The 21,898-nt window shown below is 40.1% G+C and overlaps 1 protein-coding gene across 33 annotated transcripts in view; it reads right to left on the minus strand.

Moving 5' to 3' along the window:
* The window catches only part of tou (bromodomain adjacent to zinc finger domain 2B toutatis), a 1,094,933-nt gene that overhangs the window by 210,915 nt on the left and 862,120 nt on the right, over positions 1-21,898 (minus strand). The window lies entirely within an intron of this gene.

Raw genomic sequence — 21,898 nt, forward strand, 5'->3', positions numbered from 1 at the left:
GTGAAAGTGGGTCTACATCAGGGAGTTTGTGATGTCAATATCAATGTTTAGTCTGTTTATGGATGGGGTGGTGGGGAAGATGAATGTGAGGGTCTTGGAGAGAGGGGCACATCTGCAATATGTTTGGAGTAAGGGGTCCTGAGAGATTAGTCACTCTGTTTGTTGATGACATGGCACTAGTGGCTAATCTAAATGAAAATGTAAATTTCAAAAAACTGAGAGTAAACATGAATAAAAACAAAGATATTAGGCTTAAAAGTGGAGACACAGGTTAGTCAATGTGAGTTTGAATGGAGAGAAATTCGAGAAAGTGCAGTGTTTCACATACCTGGGATGGCCAGGGCAAAATATGGAATCATGAGAGATACAGTGAGCCACAGGGTGGGTGACTAATGTAAGGTCCATTGTGCACTGAAAAGCATGTGAAAAGAGAGGGGGTGGGGTGGCATCAAGAATGGATGAAGGCAAGCAAGTATGAGCATGTACATGTGTATATACATGTATGACTGTTCATGTGCATGTATATGTGTGCATATGTAAGGGTATGAGTGTGTATGTATATATGTGTGTTTAGAGTGGAAGTGTCTTTCTTTGTCTGTTTCCTGGCACTATCTCGCTGATGCGGGGAAACGGTGATTAAATACAATAAAAAAAATAAATATAAATGTATATTCATTTTTATACATTTATTATACTTTGTCGGTGTCTCCTGCGTTAGCGAGGTAGTGCAAGGCAAGAGACGAAAGAATGGCCCAATCCCCCCACATACACATGTATATACATACATGCCCACACACACACATATACATACTGATACATTTCAACATATACAAACATATACACACACAGACATATACATATGTACACATGTACATATACTTGCTGCCCTTATTCAATTCCATCACCACCCCACTACACATGAAATAGCATCTCCCCCTCCAACCATGAGGTATCGCTAAGAAAAGACAAAAGGACAATTCTTTCACATGCAGTTTCTAACTGTCATGTGTAATGCACTGAAACCACAGCTCCCTTTCCACATCCAAGCCCCACAAAACTTTCCATGGTTTACCCCAAATGCTTCACATACCCTGTTCAATCCAGTGACAGCACATCAACCCCGGAGTACCACATCGTTTCAATTCACTCTACTCCTTGCACGCCTTTCACCCTCCTGTATGCTCAGGCCCTAATTGCTCAAAATCTTTTTCACTCTATCTTTCTGCCTCCAATTTGGTCTTCCACTTCTACTTGTTCCCTCCACCTCTAACACATACATCCTCTTGTCAATCTTTCCTAACTCATTCTCTCCATGTGTCCAACCATTTCAATACACCATCTTCTGTTCTCTCAACCACACTCTTTTTATTACTATACATCTCTCTTACCCTTTCATTACTTACTTGATCAAACCACCTCACACCATATACTGTCCTCAAACATCTCATTTCCAACACAGTTCCACAAATTCAACGCTTCCAGATCCTTCACCCCCTCCCCCACCCTGGGACTCACTTCCGCTTCCATGGTTCCATCCGCTGCCAAATCCACTCCCAGATATCTAAAAACACTTCACTTCCCTCAGTTTCACTCCATTCAAACTTACCTCCCAAATGACTTGTCCCTCAACCCTACTGAACCTAATAACCTTACCCTTATTCACGTTTACTCTCAGCTTTCTTCTTTCATACACTTTACCATATATATATGTGTGTATATATATATATATATATATATATATATATATATATATATATATATATATATATATATATATATATATATATTTACCCTGGGGATAGGGGAGAAAGAATACTTCCCACGTATTCCCTGCGTGTCGTAGAAGGCGACTAAAAGGGGAGGGAGCGGGCGGCTGGAAATCCTCCCCTCTCATTTTTTTTAATTTTCCAAAAGAAGGAACAGAGAATTGGGCCAGGTGAGGGTATTCCCTCAAAGGCCCAGGCCTCTGTTCTTAACACTACCTCGCTAATGCGGGAAATGGCGAATAGTTTGAAAGAAAAGAAAGAATATATATATATATATATATATATATATATATATATATATATATATATATATATATATATATATATATATGGGGATAAGAGTGAGTGCTCAAATTACAGAGGTATAAGTTTGTTGAGTATTCCTGGGAAATTGTATGGGAGGTTATTGATTGAGAGGGTGAAGGCATGCACAGAGCATCAGATTGGGGAAGAGAAGTGTGGTTTCAGAAGTGGTAGAGGATGTGCGGATCAGGTGTTTGCTTTGAAGAATGTATGTGAGAAATACTTAGAAAAGCAAATGGATTTGTATGTAGCATTTATGGATCTGGAGAAGGCATATGATAAGAGTTGATAGAGATGCTCTGTGGAAGGTACTAAGAATATATGGTGTGGGAGGCAAGTTGTTAGAAGCAGTGAAAAGTTTTTATCGAGGATGTGAGGCATGTGTACGTGTAGGAAGAGAGGAAAGTGATTGGTTCTCAGTGAATGTAGGTTTGCGGCAGGGGTGTGTGATGTCTCCATGGTCGTTTAATTTGTTTATGGATGGGGTTGTTAGGGAGGTGAATGCAAGAGTTTTGGAAAGAGGGGCAAGTATGCAGTCTGTTGGGGATGAGAGAGCTTGGGAAGTGAGTCAGTTGTTGTTCGCTGATGATACAGCGCTGGTGGCTGATTCATGTGAGAAACTGCAGAAGCTGGTGACTGAGTTTGGTAAACAAATTTAACAACCATGGAGATTTCACACACCCCTGCTGCAAACTAACATTCACTGAGAACCGATCACTTTCCTCTCTTCCCACTCGTACACATGCCTTACATCCTCGATAAAAACTTTTCACTGCTTCTAACAACTTACCTCCCACACCATATATTCTTAATACCTTCCACAGAGCATCTCTATCAACTCTTATCATATGCCTTCTGCAGATCCATAAATGCTACATAAAATCCATTTGCTTTTCTAAGTATTTCTCACATACATTCTTCAAAGCAAACACCTGATCCACACATCCTCTATATATCTTCACCTTCGCCTCCATGAGACAATGATCAGACATCCCTCCAGTTGCCCCTCTCAGCACATTAACATCCAAAAGTCTCTCTTTTACCCGCCTGTCAATTAACACATAATCCAATAACGCTCTCTGGCCATCTCTTCTACTTACATACGTATACTTATGTGTATCTCTCTTTTTAAATTAGGTATTCCCAATCACCAGTCCTTTTGAGCACATAAATCTACAAGCTCCTCACTATTTCCACTTACACCCCATGTACACCAATTATTCCCTCAGCTGCCACATTACTCACCTTTCCATTCAAATCACCCATCACTATACCCACCTTTCCATTCAAATCACCCATCACTATAACCCAGTCTCATGCATCAAAACTACTAACACACTCACTCAGCTGCTCCCAAAACACTTGTCTCTCATGATCTTTCTTCTCATACCCAGGTGTAAATGCACCAATAATCACCTATCTCTCTCCATCCACTTTCAGTTTTACCCATGCCAATCTAGAGTTTACTTTCTTACACTCTATCACATACTCTCAACACTCATGTCTCAGGAGTAGTGCTACTCCTTCCCTTGCTCTTGTCCTCTCACAAATATATATATATATATATATATATATATATATACATATATTTTTTTTTCTTTTTTTTTTTGCTTTGTCGCTGTCTCCCGCGTTTGCGAGGTAGCGCAGGGAAACAGACGAAAGAAATGGCCCAACCCACCCCCATACATATGTATATACATACGTCCACACACGCAAACATACATACCTACACAGCTTTCCATGGTTTACCCCAGACGCTTCACATGCCTTGATTCAATCCACTGACAGCAAGTCAACCCCAGTATACCACATCGCTCCAATTCACTCTATTCCTTGCCCTCCTTTCACCCTCCTGCATGTTCAGGCCCCGATCACACAAAATCTTTTTCACTCCATCTTTCCACCTCCAATTTGGTCTCCCTCTTCTCCTCGTTCCCTCCACCTCCGACACATATATTCTCTTGGTCAATCTTTCCTCACTCATTCTCTCCATGTGCCCGAACCATTTCAAAACACCCTCTTCTGCTCTCTCAACCACGCTCTTTTTACTTCCACACATCTCTCTTACCCTTACGTTACTTACTCGATCAAACCACCTCACACCACACATTGTCCTCAAACATCTCATTTCCAGCACATCCATCCTCCTGCGCACAACTCTATCCATAGCCCACACCTCGCAACCATACAACATTGTTGGAACCACTATTCCTTCAAACATACCCATTTTTGCTTTCCGAGATAATGTTCTCGACTTCCACACATTCTTCAAGGCTCCCAGGATTTTCGCCCACTCCCCCACCCTATGATCTACTTCCGCTTCCATATATATATATATATATATATATATATATATATATATATATATAATATATTTGGACGATTTTTGCAGGGAAAAAATGCAATTGAGTGGGAGATGTATAAAAGAGAGAGACAGGAGGTCAAATGAAGGGTGCAAGAGGTGAAAAAGAGGGCAAATGAGAGTTGGGGTGAGAGAGTATCATTAAATTTTAGGGAGAATAAAAAGATGTTCTGCTTCCCATATTAGAAAGTTAATACAAGGAGGGGAGGATTTCTGGCCCCCCGCTCCCGTCCCCTCTAGTCGCTTTCTACGACACGTCTGTTTCCTTGCGCTACCTCGCAAATGCGGGACACAGCGGCAAAAAAAAAAAAAAAAAAAAAAAAAAAAAAAAATGTTCTGGAAGGAGGTAAATAAAGTGCGTAAGACAAGGGAGCAAATGGGAACTTCAGTGAAGGGCGCTAATGGGGAGGTGATAACAAGTAGTGGTGATGTGAGAAGGAGATCGAGTGAGTATTTTGAAGGTTTGTTGAATGTGTTTGATGATAGAGTGGCAGATATAGGGTGTTTTGGTCAGGGTGGTGTGCAAAGTGAGAGGGTTAGGGAAAATGATTTGGTAAACAGAGAAGAGGTAGTAAAAGCTTTGCGGAAGATGAAAGCCGGCAAGGCAGCAGGTTTGGATGGTATTGCAGTGGAATCTATTAAAAAAGGGGGTGACTGCATTGCTGACTGGTTGGTAAGGTTATTTAATGTATGTATGACTCATGGTGAGGTGCCTGAGGATTGGCGGAATGCGTGCATAGTGCCATTGTACAAAGGCAAAGGGGATAAGAGTGAGTGCTCAAATTACAGAGGTATAAGTTTGTTGAGTATTCCTGGTAAATTATATGGGAGGGTATTGATTGAGAGGGTGAAGGCATGTACAGAGCATCAGATTGGGGAAGAGCAGTGTGGTTTCAGAAGTGGTAGAGGATGTGTGGATCAGGTGTTTGCTTTGAAGAATGTATGTGAGAAATACTTAGAAAAGCAAATGGATTTGTATGTAGCATTTATGGATCTGGAGAAGGCATATGATAGAGTTGATAGAGATGCTCTGTGGAAGGTTTTAAGAATATATGGTGTGGGAGGCAAGTTGTTAGAAGCAGTGAAAAGTTTTTATCGAGGATGTAAGGCATGTGTACGTGTAGGAAGAGAGGAAAGTGATTGGTTCTCAGTGAATGTAGGTTTGCAGCAGGGGTGTGTGATGTCTCCATGGTTGTTTAATTTGTTTATGGATGGGGTTGTTAGGGAGGTAAATGCAAGAGTTTTGGAAAGAGGGGCAAGTATGAAGTCTGTTGTGGATAAGAGAGCTTGGGAAGTGAGTCAGTTGTTGTTCGCTGATGATACAGCGCTGGTGGCTGATTCATGTGAGAAACTGCAGAAGCTGGTGACTGAGTTTGGTAAAGTGTGTGAAAGAAGAAAGTTAAGAGTAAATGTGAATAAAAGCAAGGTTATTAGGTACAGTAGGGTTGAGGGTCAAGTCAATTGGGAGGTAAGTTTGAATGGAGAAAAACTGGAGGAAGTAAAGTGTTTTAGATATCTGGGAGTGGATCTGGCAGCGGATGGAACCATGGAAGCGGAAGTGAGTCATAGGGTGGGGGAAGGGGGCGAAAATCCTGGGAGCCTTGAAGAATGTGTGGAAGTCGAGAACATTATCTCGGAAAGCAAAAATGGGTACGTTTGAAGGAATAGTGGTTCCAACAATGTTGTATGGTTGCGAGGCGTGGGCTATGGATAGAGTTGTGCGGAGGAGGGTGGATGTGCTGGAAATGAGATGTTTGAGGACAATGTGTTGTGTGAGGTGGTTTGATTGATTAAGTAATGTAAGGGTAAGAGAGATGTGTGGAAATAAAAAAAAGCGTGGTTGAGAGAGCAGAAGAGGGTGTTTTGAAATGGTTTGGGCACATAGAGAGAATGAGTGAGGAAAGACTGACCAAGAGGATATATGTGTCGGAGGTGGAGGGAACGAGGAGAAGTGGAAGACCAAATTGGAGGTGGAAAGATGGAGTGAAAAAGATTTTGAGTGATCGGGGCCTGAAGATGCAGGAGGGTGAAAGGCGGGCAAGGAATAGAGTGAATTGGATCGATGTGGTATACCGGGGTTGACATGCTGTCAGTGGATTGAATCAGGGCATGTGAAGCATCTGGGGCAAACCATGGAAAGTTGTGTGGGGCCTGGATGTGGAAAGGGAGCTGTGGTTTCGGGCATTATTGCATGACAGCTAGAGACTGAGTGTGAACGAATGGGGCCTTTGTTGTCTTTTCCTAGCGCTACCTTGCACACATGAGGGGGGAGGGGGATGGCATTCCATGTGTGGCAAGGTGGCGATGGGAATGAATAAAGGCAGACAGTGTGAATTGTGTGCATGGGTATATATATATATATATATGTGTCTATGTGTGTATATATATATATGTGTACATTGAGATGTATAGGTATGTATATTTGCATGTGTGGACGTGTATGTATATACATGTGTATGGGGGTGGGTTGGGCCATTTCTTTCGTCTGTTTCCTTGCGCTACCTCGCAAACGTGGGAGACAGCGACAAAGCAAAATAATAATCTTTTCTTTTTTTCAAACTACTCGCCATTTCCCGCATCAGCGAGGTAATAATAATAATAACAATAATATATACATATCCTTCCTTCATACTATTCGCCATTTCCCGCATTAGGGAGGTTGCGTTAAGAACAGAGGACTGGGCCTTTGAGGGTATATCCTCATTCGGCCCCCTTCTCTGTTCCTCCTTTTGGAAAACTAAAAAAAGTGCACTTTCGTGTAATAATCATATCATCAGGGGAGACACAAGAGAGAAATATAACAGCCAGTTGATATACATCGAAGAGACGAAGCTAGGACGCCATTTGTTCTGTTTTGGACAATCACATGTTTACCAAATGGCGTCCTAGCTTCGTCTCTTCGATGTATATCATCTGACTGTTATATTTCTCTCTTGTATCTCCCCTGAGGATGTGATTATTACATGAAAGTGCACTTGGGAACTTATCGTGATTCCTTTTCCCCGTGGACTCATAGTAATATCTTGATCACGCGCAAAATTGTGATCCTTTCCAATATATATATATATATATATATATATATATATATATATATATATATATATGTTTCCCATTTTAGAAAGTTGAAATCCAAGGAAAGGGAGGATTTCTGGTCCCCCGCTCCCGTCCCCTCTAGTCGCCTTCTACGACACGTGAGGAATGCGTGGGAAGTATTCTTTCTCCCCTATCCCCAGGGATAATATATATATATATATATATATATATATATATATATATATTATTTATTATTATTATACTTTGTCGCTGTCTCCCGCGTTTGCGAGGTAGCGCAAGGAAACAGACGAAAGAAATGGCCCAACCCCCCCATACACATGTATATACATACGTCCACACACGCAAATATACATACCTACACAACTTTCCATGATTTACCCCAGACGCTTCACATGCCTTGATTCAATCCACTGACAGCACGTCAACCCCGGTATACCACATCGCTCCAATTCACTCTATTCCTTGCCCTCCTTTCACCCTCCTGCACGTTCAGGCCCCGATCACACAAAATCTTTTTCACTCCATCTTTCCACCTCCAATTTGGTCTCCCTCTTCTCCTCGTTCCCTCCACCTCCGACACATATATCCTCTTGGTCAATCTTTCCTCACTCATTCTCTCCATGTGCCCAAACCACTTCAAAACACCCTCTTCTGCTCTCTCAACCACGCTCTTTTTATTTCCACACATCTCTCTTACCCTTACGTTACTCACTCGATCAAACCACCTCAAACCACACATTGTCCTCAAACATCTCATTTCCAGCACATCCATCCTCCTGCGCACAACTCTATCCATAGCCCACGCCTCGCAACCATACAACATTGTTGGAACCACTATTCCTTCAAACATACCCATTTTTGCTTTCCGAGATAATGTTCTCGACTTCCACACATTCTTCAAGGCCCCCAGAATTTTTGCCCCCTCCCCCCCCTATGACCCACTTCCGCTTTCCATGGTTCCACCCGCTGCAGATCCACTCCCAGATATCAAAAAACACTTCACTTCCTCCAGTTTTTCTCCATTCAAACTCACCCCCCAAAATTTGACTTGACCCTCAACCCTACTGTACCTAAAACCCTTGCTCTTATTCACATTTACTCTTAACTTTCTTCTTCCACACATTTTACCAAACTCAGTCACCAGCTTTTTTTTTTTTTTTTTTTTTCAAAAGAAGGTTACCAAGAAAGTGATCCAGGTGAGGATATTCCTCAAAGGCCCATCCTCTGTCTTAACGCTACCTCGCTATCGCTGGAAATAGCAGATAGTATGAAAAAAAAAGAAAAATATTTTATCATTATTAGATAATATATATATATATATATATATAATATATATATATATATATATTATTTTTTTATTTTTTTTTTTTTTTTTTTATACTTTGTCGCTGTCTCCCGCGTTTGCGAGGTAGCGAAAGGGAAACAGACGAAAGAAATGGCCCAACCCCCCCCCATACACATGTACATACACACGTCCACACACACAAATATACATACCTACACAGCTTTCCATGGTTTACCCCGGACGCTTCACATGCCTTGATTCAATCCACTGACAGCACGTCAACCCCTGTATACCACATCGCTCCAATTCACTCTATTCCTTGCCCTCCTTTCACCCTCCTGCATGTTCAGGCCCCGATCACACAAAATCTTTTTCACTCCATCTTTCCACCTCCAATTTGGTCTCCCTCTTCTCCTCGTTCCCTCCACCTCCGACACATATATCCTCTTGGTCAATCTTTCCTCACTCATTCTCTCCATGTGCCCAAACCATTTTAAAACACCCTCTTCTGCTCTCTCAACCACGCTCTTTTTATTTCCACACATCTCTCTTACCCTTACGTTACTTACTCGATCAAACCACCTCACACCACACATTATCCTCAAACATCTCATTTCCAGCACATCCATCCTCCTGCGCACAACTCTATCCATAGCCCACGCCTCGCAACCATACAACATTGTTGGAACCACTATTCCTTCAAACATACCCATTTTTGCTTTCCGAGATAATGTTCTCGACTTCCACACATTCTTCAAGGCCCCCAGAATTTTTGCCCCCTCCCCCACCCTATGATCCACTTCCGCTTCCATGGTTCCATCCGCTGCCAGATCCACTCCCAGATATCTAAAACACTTCACTTCCTCCAGTTTTTCTCCATTCAAACTCACCTCCCAATTGACTTGACCCTCAACCCTACTGTACCTAATAACCTTGCTCTTATTCACATTTACTCTTAACTTTCTTCTTCCACACACTTTACCAAACTCAGTCACCAGCTTTTTTTTTTTTTTTTTTTTCAAAAGAAGGAACAGAGAAGAGGTCCAGGTGAGGATATTCCCTCAAAGGCCCAGTCCTCTGTTCTTAACGCTACCTCGCTATCGCGGGAAATAGCGAATAGTATGAAAAAAAAAAAAAAATATATATATATATATATATATATATATATATATATATATATATATATATATATATATATATTTTTTTTTTTTTTTTTTTTTTTTTTTTTTATACTTTGTCGCTGTCTCCCGCGTTTGCGAGGTAGCGCAAGGAAACAGACGAAAGAAATGGCCCAACCCCACCATACACATGTATATACATACGTCCACACACGCAAATATACATACCTACACAACTTTCCATGATTTACCCCAGACGCTTCACATGCCTTGATTCAACCCACTGACAGCACGTCAACCCCGGTATACCACATCGCTCCAATTCACTCTATTCCTTGCCCTCCTTTCACCCTCCTGCATGTTCAGGCCCCGATCACACAAAATCTTTTTCACTCCATCTTTCCACCTCCAATTTGGTCTCCCACTTCTCCTCGTTCCCTCCACCTCCGACACATATATCCTCTTGGTCAATCTTTCCTCACTCATTCTCTCCATGTGCCCAAACCACTTCAAAACACCCTCTTCTGCTCTCTCAACCACGCTCTTTTTATTTCCACACATCTCTCTTACCCTTACGTTACTCACTCGATCAAACCACCTCAAACCACACATTGTCCTCAAACATCTCATTTCCAGCACATCCATCCTCCTGCGCACAACTCTATCCATAGCCCACGCCTCGCAACCATACAACATTGTTGGAACCACTATTCCTTCAAACATACCCATTTTTGCTTTCCGAGATAATGTTCTCGACTTCCACACATTCTTCAAGGCCGCCAGAATTTTCGCCCCCTCCCCCACCCTATGATCCACTTCCGCTTCCATGGTTCCATCCGCTGCCAGATCCACTCCCAGATATCTAAAACACTTCACTTCCTCCAGTTTTTCTCCATTCAAACTCACCTCCCAATTGACTTGACCCTCAACCCTACTGTACCTAATAACCTTGCTCTTATTCACATTTACTCTTAACTTTCTTCTTCCACACACTTTACCAAACTCAGTCACCAGCTTTTTTTTTTTTTTTTTTTCCAAAAGAAGGAACAGAGAAGAGGTCCAGGTGAGGATATTCCCTCAAAGGCCCAGTCCTCTGGTCTTAACGCTACCTCGCTATCGCGGGAAATAGCGAATAGTATGAAAAAAAAAAAAAAAAATATATATATATATATATATATATATATATATATATATATATTTCTTTTCTTTTAAACTATTTGCCATTTCCTGCGTTAGCGAGGTAGCGTTAAGAACAGAGGACTGGGCCTTTTTTGGAATATCCTCACCTGGCCCCCTCTGTTCCTTCTTTTGGGAAAAAAAAAAAAAAAAAAAAAAAACGAAAGGGGAGGATTTCCAGCCCCCCGCTCCCTCCCCTTTTAGTCGCCTTCTACGACACGCAGGGAATACGTGGGAAGTATTCTTAATCCCCTATCCCCAGGGATATATATATATATATATATATATATATAAGTGTGTGGAAGAAGAAAGTTAAGAGTAAATTTGAATAAGAGCAAGGTTATTAGGTACAGTAGGGTTGAGGGTCAAGTCAATTGGGAGGTGAGTTTGAATGGAGAAAAACTGGAGGAAGTGAAGTGTTTTAGATATCTGGGAGTGGATCTGGCAGCGGATGGAACCATGGAAGCGGAAGTGGATCATAGGGTGGGGGAGGGGGCGAAAATTCTGGGGGCCTTGAAGAATGTGTGGAAGTCGAGAACATTATCTCGGAAAGCAAAAATGGGTATGTTTGAAGGAATAGTGGTTCCAACAATGTTGTATGGTTGCGAGGCGTGGGCTATGGATAGAGTTGTGCGCAGGAGGATGGATGTGCTGGAAATGAGATGTTTGAGGACAATGTGTGGTGTGAGGTGGTTTGATCGAGTGAGTAACGTAAGGGTAAGAGAGATGTGTGGAAATAAAAAGAGCGTGGTTGAGAGAGCAGAAGAGGGTGTTTTGAAGTGGTTTGGGCACATGGAGAGAATGAGTGAGGAAAGATTGACCAAGAGGATATATGTGTTGGAGGTGAAGGGAACGAGGAGAAGAGGGAGACCAAATTGGAGGTGGAAAGATGGAGTGAAAAAGATTTTGTGTGATCGGGGCCTGAACATGCAGGAGGGTGAAAGGAGGGCAAGGAATAGAGTGAATTGGAGTGATGTGGTATACCGGGGTTGACGTGCTGTCAGTGGATTGAATCAAGGCATGGAAAGCTGTGTAGGTATGTATATTTGCGTGTGTGGACGTATGTATATACATGTGTATGGGGGTGGGTTGGGCCATTTCTTTCGTCTGTTTCCTTGCGCTACCTCGCAAACGCGGGAGACAGCGACAAAGTATAATAAGAAAAAAAAAAAATAATATATATATATATATATATATATATATATATATATATATATATATATATATATATATATATATGTGTATATATATATATATGAAAAATGTAAGAAATAATTTAGAAAACTGAAACTTCTAGCTGGAAATGAAAAATGAATATCACATAATGGTTCAACCTCTGGCTATGGAAAAGGGAAATGTATAATTTATTTACACAAACGTCAATAGTAGTTTTCATCAATTTAACCACTGTATCATACTGCCTGGTCCACTTCTTCTCTTATCATGAAACTGGAATACTGGCTTATTATAATCACCGTTTCCCACATCAGTGAGGTAGCACCAGGAAACAGACAAAGAATGGTCCATCCACTCATATATATATACATGAACACCCATACATACATACATATCAACATATATATAAATACACAGGTACACCACTGGCTATCTGGCAATCTTGGTTCCAAAGCCTTGCCGGATTGACCATTTTGCTGAACCAACCATGGTCACATAATAATAATTCATCAACACACTTCTAACCCACTAATAATACATCTCACCATGTGTCTAAAGTATTTGTCTGCACTATGCAACTGCTCAGGACCGAGGTGCTCGTGACATGAGTTTCACAAATTCGTACTCACATACTCAGCAGCTCCTTCATGGTTTGCAGACTGCTTTTCTCCACACACATTATTCATGGAAATTCCATGATGCCTCTTAAATCTTTAAAAGCCATCCTTCACTAAAGTCATGCTCATGTTGTAATTTAAGTTCTTTATAGAACAACTTAGCTTAGTCCATTATCAAGCTACCTGACAAGTCCTCTCCATCACTCCGACGCGAATGAGACCATTCCACCATCACTCGATTGTGCTAAGAATCAAACAGAATTGTGATATCACCACCAACAAGTGCAGTGTAAAGAAGGTAAATAAGCGCGCCCTACACACAATGCCATCTGTGGCTGCCCAATAAACTAGTCTGGTGGCCACGGTAATTCCAAGTTCCCTCACGTAATTTTGTCTGGACTAAAGGAGGTGCCGAACCATCAGTTGCCGGAAATTCGGCGGTGTACCTGTACATGTACATAAATACACATTCATATTTGCTTGCCTTAATCCATACATATATATACATATATATTTTTTCTACTTCTTCTTTTCATACATACATATTTCCCGTTTCCTGCATTAGCGAGGTAGCATTAAGAACAGAGGAATGAGCCTTACAGGACACAATCTTCACTTGGCCCCCTTCTCTGTTACATCTTTTGGAAAAGTAAACACTGAAGCAGAGGATTTCCAGTCCTACACTACCATCCCCTTTAGTCACCTTCAACACTATGCAGGGAATATGTAGGAAGTATGCATATACAAGGGAAGTATATATATATATATATATATATATATATATATATATATATATATATATTATCATACTTAATCGCTGTTTTCCATGTCAGTGAGGTAGAGCCAGGAAACAGATGAAGAATGGCCCATCCACTCATATACACATATATATACATAAATGCCTATACACATACATATATATACACAAATCAGCATATTCACATATATATATTCATACTTGCATGCCTTCATCCATTCCTGGCACCACCCAAACCCACAGGAAACATAGCATTATAGAAATGTGATACAATGCATTTCACTAACAGTCTGTTTTTAGTTGTGTTTTCTTTAATAAAAAATCAAAGGTAAATAAAGAATTTCTCTTTAGTTGTGTTGCCTTTAACCAAAAATCAAAGGTGAATAAAGAAAAGATCAAGAAGTTTGCCTGCAATCTGATTAAAGCAACCATTCAAAATTTAGTAAAACAGGAAACTGGGAGGTATAGAATGATTTTGATAACTGGATGAGGACTACATTATATTTTGAGAGGAATGAACAAACAAAGGAAACTGTATATACTAGAGGCCATGAACATGGGAGGAATGTTCAATCTTACAAATAAAATGAAGTGGGATAACTGTATTGTAATTTTTATGGACTTGAAAAACAAATGCTTAGAAATTTTAAGAAAGATGAAGAAATCTTCATATTGTGAAGACTCTGGTCTTTACAAAAAGAAAAACACAAATCATGAAAAGGGCATTAAATAACAGAGACAAGGACATCCACAACCCAAATGTAAGATTAAGAATAACATACACCATAATTTTTTATAAGAGTGTTCACAATTATTATAAACAATGCAAAGAGATTAGCAGCAAACAGTAGAGAAATGTTATTTAAAGACTGCACAACAGATATCAAACCAGATATTACTAAAGGTGCTGAAACAAGACCGACCAGAGAAAGTCTCAGATATAATATTCCTTAAATGATACACAGAAACAAGAAAGGAAAGAGAAGATAAGTCAAGAGGGATTTGGTAGGTAAAGTTTTTTTTAAAGAATAACAGTACAAAAACCCACATAACTATTCTAATAGCATACAATCCTTTGAAAAAATTAGATGACGTATGCCAAAAATTAATTTAAAACAACAGAAGTGCAATTAGGATGGTCAGGATAATGTACGAAAGTTATGAGAAAAGCCTTGCTCATATAGAAAAGTTCTACAGATGGGAGATTTCAGCTAACAAGATAACTGACTAGGAACACCTTTATCCACATAGAAAAGAAACATATAAGCATAAATCTTTATATATCTAGAGAAACTTTCTATTCCAGAATGTTAACTAAAGAAAAATGGTCAGAAGGACCGATACACCATCTACATCTCATTTTCAAACAGAACATCCTGTATGTACAAAACATCAACTATATAGTATCCCACTTGGGAAAAAAGTAATCCTATATAGTATCCCACTGGGGAAAAAGTAATCAAGCAATGCTGATTTCCAATATTTGTTTTGTGAGAGTAATATAAAAGACTCACATACTTGAATATCATAAAGTGATTCATGGGAGGCATCATTACAGATATACAGCTTCTTTTGGGATGTAAACTTAGACAAGTAATCCCAAATCATGTGCATGGACCAGTGTTACATGGGGCTCTCTCAGTCTATGTTGAAGAAGTCAGTAACTGGGTGCCAAAGCTGAGATACAGTAAGGGATAAGATAGGAAGATGTGGTTCAACAGATGATACAAAGAAAAGTAAACTACTACAACTAAAATGATACAGAATGCAGAGATGCAGGACAGCACTAAAAAAGGAATATAACAGTAAAAAATTAGTAATAAAATCTGAAGAAAGAAGAGAACAATGGTTAATATAATTCTATGCTGTTCAATAAATCTATCAGAATACATGAGTCACTTAAAGACAACAAACGATACCAAACAGCTAAGAAAAGTTAACCACCAGAGATAATATGATACAAAATGCGAAGCTGCAGAACACTAAAAAACAAAAGAGTAAGAAATGAGTAATGGAAATTGAAGAAAGAAGAGCACAATGGCTAATATAATTCTATGCTGTTCAATAAATCTATCAGAATTAAAGTCACATAAAAACAAATAATAAGACTTAAGGAATCGAAAGGAAGGCAGAAAGAAAACAAAAAAGTGCTTGATGCCTAGTTCTGGAGCACCAACATTAACTAAATGGGACTGCGAAGGACACATGGAGAACACAGAGACTGTCAGACATGGTATAATCATGATCAAGAGTGATCAACATCCACATATGGCACATGGCCTTGATGTATCTTTTCACTCCATGTATTTGAAGAATGTGCTCACACACTTCACAGCCAAATAAATGTCTAGAAACTCAATGAATGAGTGACTAGTGCCAAGGGACTGGAAATGAGCAAATGTCACTGATTTTCAAGTGAAGCAAATGGGAAAAAACCATGACGAGATATGTTTTGGTCTCAGTGACATGCATGGTTCATAAAATAATAGGAAAGATATATTTATTAGATGGAAAGTGAATAACTTAACAAAGTACCTAAGTGAAATGCAGCATGTGCTGATAAGGAAGAGGTCATGCATAACACATCTTAAAGACTTCTATGATGGATTAATCATTAATCGAGGTAAATATGGGCATCCAGACTTGTAGTTTCTTGAATTGCCAAAGGCATCCATCACTGTTTCACACAAGAGATTGGAAAAAGAAAATTCAAGGAAACAGAGGACACAACAGTCAGATGCATTTTCAAACTTAATTTAAAAACCCAACAATGTCAAGAGGGGTTCAGCCTTGGGATTACTGCTATTCATTATCTAAGTAAACTACAGAAATTACTAGAGGGACTCAGATCGTATCTGAATATATTTGCAAATGATATCAAAAAGAAGATAAGGAGTTTTCAATATGGTGAAAATTTACAAAGACACCTAAACAGACTTCAGCTTTAGTTGCATAAATGGTTTATGAAATACAGTTCCACCAAATGTAGAGATCATGACAGTAAAGTAATGAGCCCAGGTTATGATTTATCATTAGGCTTGGAGAAAATCACAGGACTCTGCAAGTGAAGGGGGGACTTAGGGATTTACTTTATACCCAACTTGTCACCAAAAATCAATTTAAGAGATGTTAAGAAAATTAAATATATACTGGTTAACATTAATACTGCCTTTAGATATAAGGAGGAATATGTCAAAAATATATATTCATTTTACATATTAAACCCACAGTAGAGTATGCATCACCAGTTTGATCACCTCATGTTTAGAAACATACACATACAGTAAAGAAAGTCCAACAGCAGGCAACAAAGATTGTACCTGAAGTAAGGGAGCTGAACTACAGGGAGAGGATAGCGGCCATAGACTTGCCCACGCTGGAAGAGAGATGGAGAAAGGGAGACATGATTACAACCTTTAAGTTTCTAAAATTGATTTGACAATGTTGACATTGAACAGATGTTTTAAAAAGGGAGAAGCAGATCAAGTAGATGACACAACAAAACACTTCGCAAGAGATGAGTCAGAAAATATTGAAGAAATTTAGCTGCAGGAACAAGGAGGTGGAGGAACAGATATAGCTAGTTGAAGGGGGGAGAGAGAGAGAGAGAGAGAGAGAGAGAGAGAGAGAGAGAGAGAGAGAGAGAGAGAGAGAGAGACAAAAAAATCTGATGGAAAACACACACGTGCACACACACACACACACACTGTGCTATGAGCATCTCCAAGGCAGTAGTTAAATATATGACCAACCAGCGAACAGGCCTAGGTTTGACTCTCAAACAGGGTAATTAGCTCTAAGACGACCCGGTGCCAGTTCATTCCCCTTTTGGGACAGGGTAGATGAATAAGTATCTGGTGTAAGCTGGATTATGTGTTTGTATACACATGTTTAAGACAGAATGTTGAAGAGGTAACATGAGTGTAAAAATTCCCTTCCTATGAATACAGATAGTTGTAAACACACACACACTCACACATATTATGCCTGATTGGAAATACCATCTTCCCACAAAGTGTCACCTTCAGTGAATTTAATTGTGAAAGAGATGTACATATCATATATCTTTACCAGAGAACCAGTAACTCAGTCAGTGACACTCAATTTAAAAACCTATGTCACAGGTGTGGTTGCCTCCGCGCAAACAACATGACAATGACATATTCTCTGGTCCTCTGATCTTTAAAGTTCCTCGAAGGTCAGAGGGGCAATCGCCTAGCATAAACACCAAGACTAATCTCAACTGATCGATATCCTCCATAATGATCATTTTGTATCAACCAGTACTCATACAGAAACCAGAATTGTCCTATACCTACTACAGCTTGTACCTCTTTAATTTGGCAACCTTGGGACCTGGCCACAGCTGGATCACAGAAAATGCCAGAAAACAGAAATTGACCCTTAAGTCATACATAGTTCATGATCCGATCTCACAGTAACCATGCAAAGTCTAATTAGTTAATCATCTAACTTTTTTCAGTAACTCCACCTTTTTAAGCATAGATAATGATTTAAGCTTACACTTATTAACACCAGCACCACCTTATGTGTCTCCTGGTCCCTTGGACAACATCCTGAAGGGCTAAATTTAATACAGGTGAATATAAGAAATCAACAGGACTGTTAATTACCTTGGCTGCAGTGTAAACAGATTTTAGCACCTTAGTGCTGCTAATAGCACTGCCCTAATAACTAACAGCGGCAGATTCAAAACATGTCAGACCATAGGAGTTGCCAGACCAAAGAGAACCAGATTAGAGAGGTACAACCTGTACTGTAAATGTTATAAACAATCCATGAACATAGGTAAGCAAGCAAACAGATTACTTTTCTCATAGTTATGAGTATGTCAACGTCTGTATTACTGTATGCAACCATGAATATATTCATTACTTAATGTTCACCATTATATACATTATGTATGTTACCACAGCTTTATTGCAGCTCAACAAGTAATCAACTTTACATCATTGATGTTCATAATCAATTGAATAATATGTATATCTACACAATACTACTGCAATTCAGCAAGAATGTAAATTTACATAATGTAATGTTCAACTAATCACCACTAAATGTACAATGTATAAACCATAAAATTTTCTCTGTAAAACTTCCTGTACAATGCATATAAACTTTATTCATGTGCTTATCCATGCACTTATTCTTTCTTTATTCACTCTTTATTTTACTTATAAAAAATGACACAGACACATACACAAAGTTTTTTTCAGTGAGAAATGGTAAGAAAGAATCAAGAGATGAGTGGATGTAATTTCTATTCTAATATTATCAGTAAGCCCTTGATATTGTTCTTTATGGATGATTGAAAACAAGTTGAATATCCCAAAGGGTTTCAGAAAGGTACTGTAAAATGGGATTGATGACCAACTGGAATCCTATAACAAACAGCAAAATACGAAACTGGGTAAGTGTGCTGTCTAGAATGATTGAGAGAGACATTTCTTCATAAAAGAGTGATGGATGGGAAGCAGGTAGGCAATGATAAAGTAAATACAGGCAACATATGAAAAATCAGCTCCCTATGAGAGACGTGTGAAATCAAGAGGTGGGGCTCCACACCATACAGCTCCTTCCTATACAAAATATCAATAATCATATACACAAATACATGTTCTCCTTCTCTCTTTCTCTCTCTCTCACACAAGGTAATTAGTCTTACTGACTGTGAGTCAGCACTGTCTCATCCGGGGTCAGGCCCACATGGGTTCAAATCCTGGGTGTGACAGTCAACCCACACCCAACTAATGTTAATCCTCCCCTTGGGGGTGGTTGGGTGGTTGATAAATGGGTACCTGGCTTAGGCTGGCATATATATAGGAGAGATAGAATACTTCCCATGTATTCCTGCATGTCGTAGAAGGTGACTAAAAGGGGAGGGACCAGGGGGGCTGGAAATCCTCCCCTCTCATTTTCAATTTTCCAAAAGAAAGGAGAGAGTAGGGGGCAAGTGAGGATATTCCCTCAAAGGCTCAGTCCTCTGTTCTTGGTGCTACCTTGCTAATGCATGTCGTAGAAAGTGACTAAAAGGGGAGGGACCAGGGGACCTGGAAATCCCCCCCCCCCTCTCATTTTTAATTTTCCAAAAGAAAGAAGAGAGTAGGGGGCAAGTGAGGATATTCCCTCAAAGGCTCAGTCCTCTGTTCTTGGCGCTACCTCGCTAAAGCGAAAATGGCGAATAGTATGAAAAATATTTTTTTTTATTTTGCTTTGTCGCTGTCTCCCACGTTTGCGAGGTAGCGCAAGGAAACAGACGAAAGAAATGGCCCAACCCACCCACATACACATGTATATACATACACGTCCACACATGCAAATATACATACCTATACATCTCAACGTATACATATATATACACACACACAGACATATACATATATACACATGTACATAATTCCTACTGTCTGCCTTTATTCATTCCCATCGCCACCCCACCACACATGAAATAACAACCCCCTCCCCCCTCATGTGCACGAGGTAGCACTAGGAAGACAACAAAGGCCCTATTCGTTCACACTCAGTCTCTAGCTATTATGTAATAATGCACCGAAACCACAGCTCCGTTTCCACATCCAGGCCCCACAGAACTTTCCATGGTTTACCCCAGACGCTTCACATGCCCTGGTTCAATCCATTAACAGCACGTTGACCCCAGTATACCACATCATTCCAATTCACTCTATTCCTTGCACGCCTTTCATGCTCCTGCTTGTTCAGGCCCCGATCACTCAGAATCTTTTTCACTCCACCTTTCCACCTCCAATTTGGTCTCCCACTTCTCCTTGTTCCCTCCACCTCTGACACATATATCCTCTTGGTCAATCTTTCCTCACTCATTCTCTCCATGAGACTAAACCATTTCAAAACACCCTCTTCTGCTCTCTTAACCACACTTTTTTTATTACCACACATATCTCTTACCCTTTCATTACATACTCAATCAAAACACCTCACACCACATATTGTCCTCAAACATCTCATTTCCAACACATCCACCCTCCTCCGCACAACTCTAACTATAGCCCACGCCTCGCAACCACATAACATTGTTGGAACCACTATTCCTTCAAACATACCCATTTTTGCTTTCTGAGATAACGTTCTCACCTTCCACACATTCTTCAATGCTCCCTGAACTTTCGCCCCCTCCCCCACCCTATGACTCACCTCTGCTTCCATGGTTCCATCAGCTGCCAAATCCACTCCCAGAAATCTAAAACACTTCACTTCCTCCAGTTTTTCTCCATTCAAATGTACCTCCCAATTGACTTGTCCCTCAACCCTACTGTACCTAATTACCTTACTCTTATTCGCATTTACTCTCAGCTTTCTTCTTTCACACACTTTACTGAACTCAGTCACCAGTTTCTGCAGTTTCTCACCCAAATCAACCACCAGCGCTGTATCATCAACGAAAGAACAACTGACTCACTTCCCAAGCTCTCTCATCCACAACAGACTGCATACTTACCCCTCTCTCCAAAACTCTTGCATTCATCTCCCGAACATCCCCATCCATAAACAAATTAAACAACCATGGAGACCACGCACCCCTGCTACAAACAGACATTCACTGAGAACCAATCACTTTCCTCTCTTCTTACTCGTACACATGCCTTACATCCTCGATAAAAACTTTTCACTGCTTCTAGCAACTTGCCTCCTACACCATATACTCTTAATACCTTCCACAAAGCATCTCTATCAACTCTATCATATGCCTTCTCCAGGTCCATAAATGCTACCTACAAATCCATTTATTTTTCTAAGTATTTCTCATATACATTCTTCAAAGCAAACACCTGATCCACACATCCTCAACCACTTCTGAAACCACACTGTTCTTCCCCAATCTGATGCTCTGTACATGCCTTCACCCTCTCGATCAATACCCTCCTATATAATTTCCCAGGAATACTCAACAAACTTATACCTCTGTAATTTGAACACTCACCTTTATCCCCTTTGCCTTTGTACAATGGCACTATGAATGCATTCCGCCAATCCTCAGGCACTTCACCATGAGCCATACATACATTGAATATCCTCACAAACCAGTCAACAACACAGTCACCCCCTTTTTAATAAGTTCCATTGCAATACCATCCAAACCCACCGCCTTGCTGGCTTTCATCTTCCGCAAAACTTTCACTACATCTTCTCAATTTACCAAATCATTCTCCCTGACCCACTCACTTCGCACACCACCTCGACCAAAACAACCTGTATCTGTCACTCTATCATCTAACACATTCAACAA

The sequence above is a fragment of the Panulirus ornatus genome, chromosome 12 (assembly GCF_036320965.1).
Source record: "Panulirus ornatus isolate Po-2019 chromosome 12, ASM3632096v1, whole genome shotgun sequence".
NCBI classification, from domain to species: Eukaryota; Metazoa; Arthropoda; class Malacostraca; order Decapoda; family Palinuridae; genus Panulirus; species Panulirus ornatus.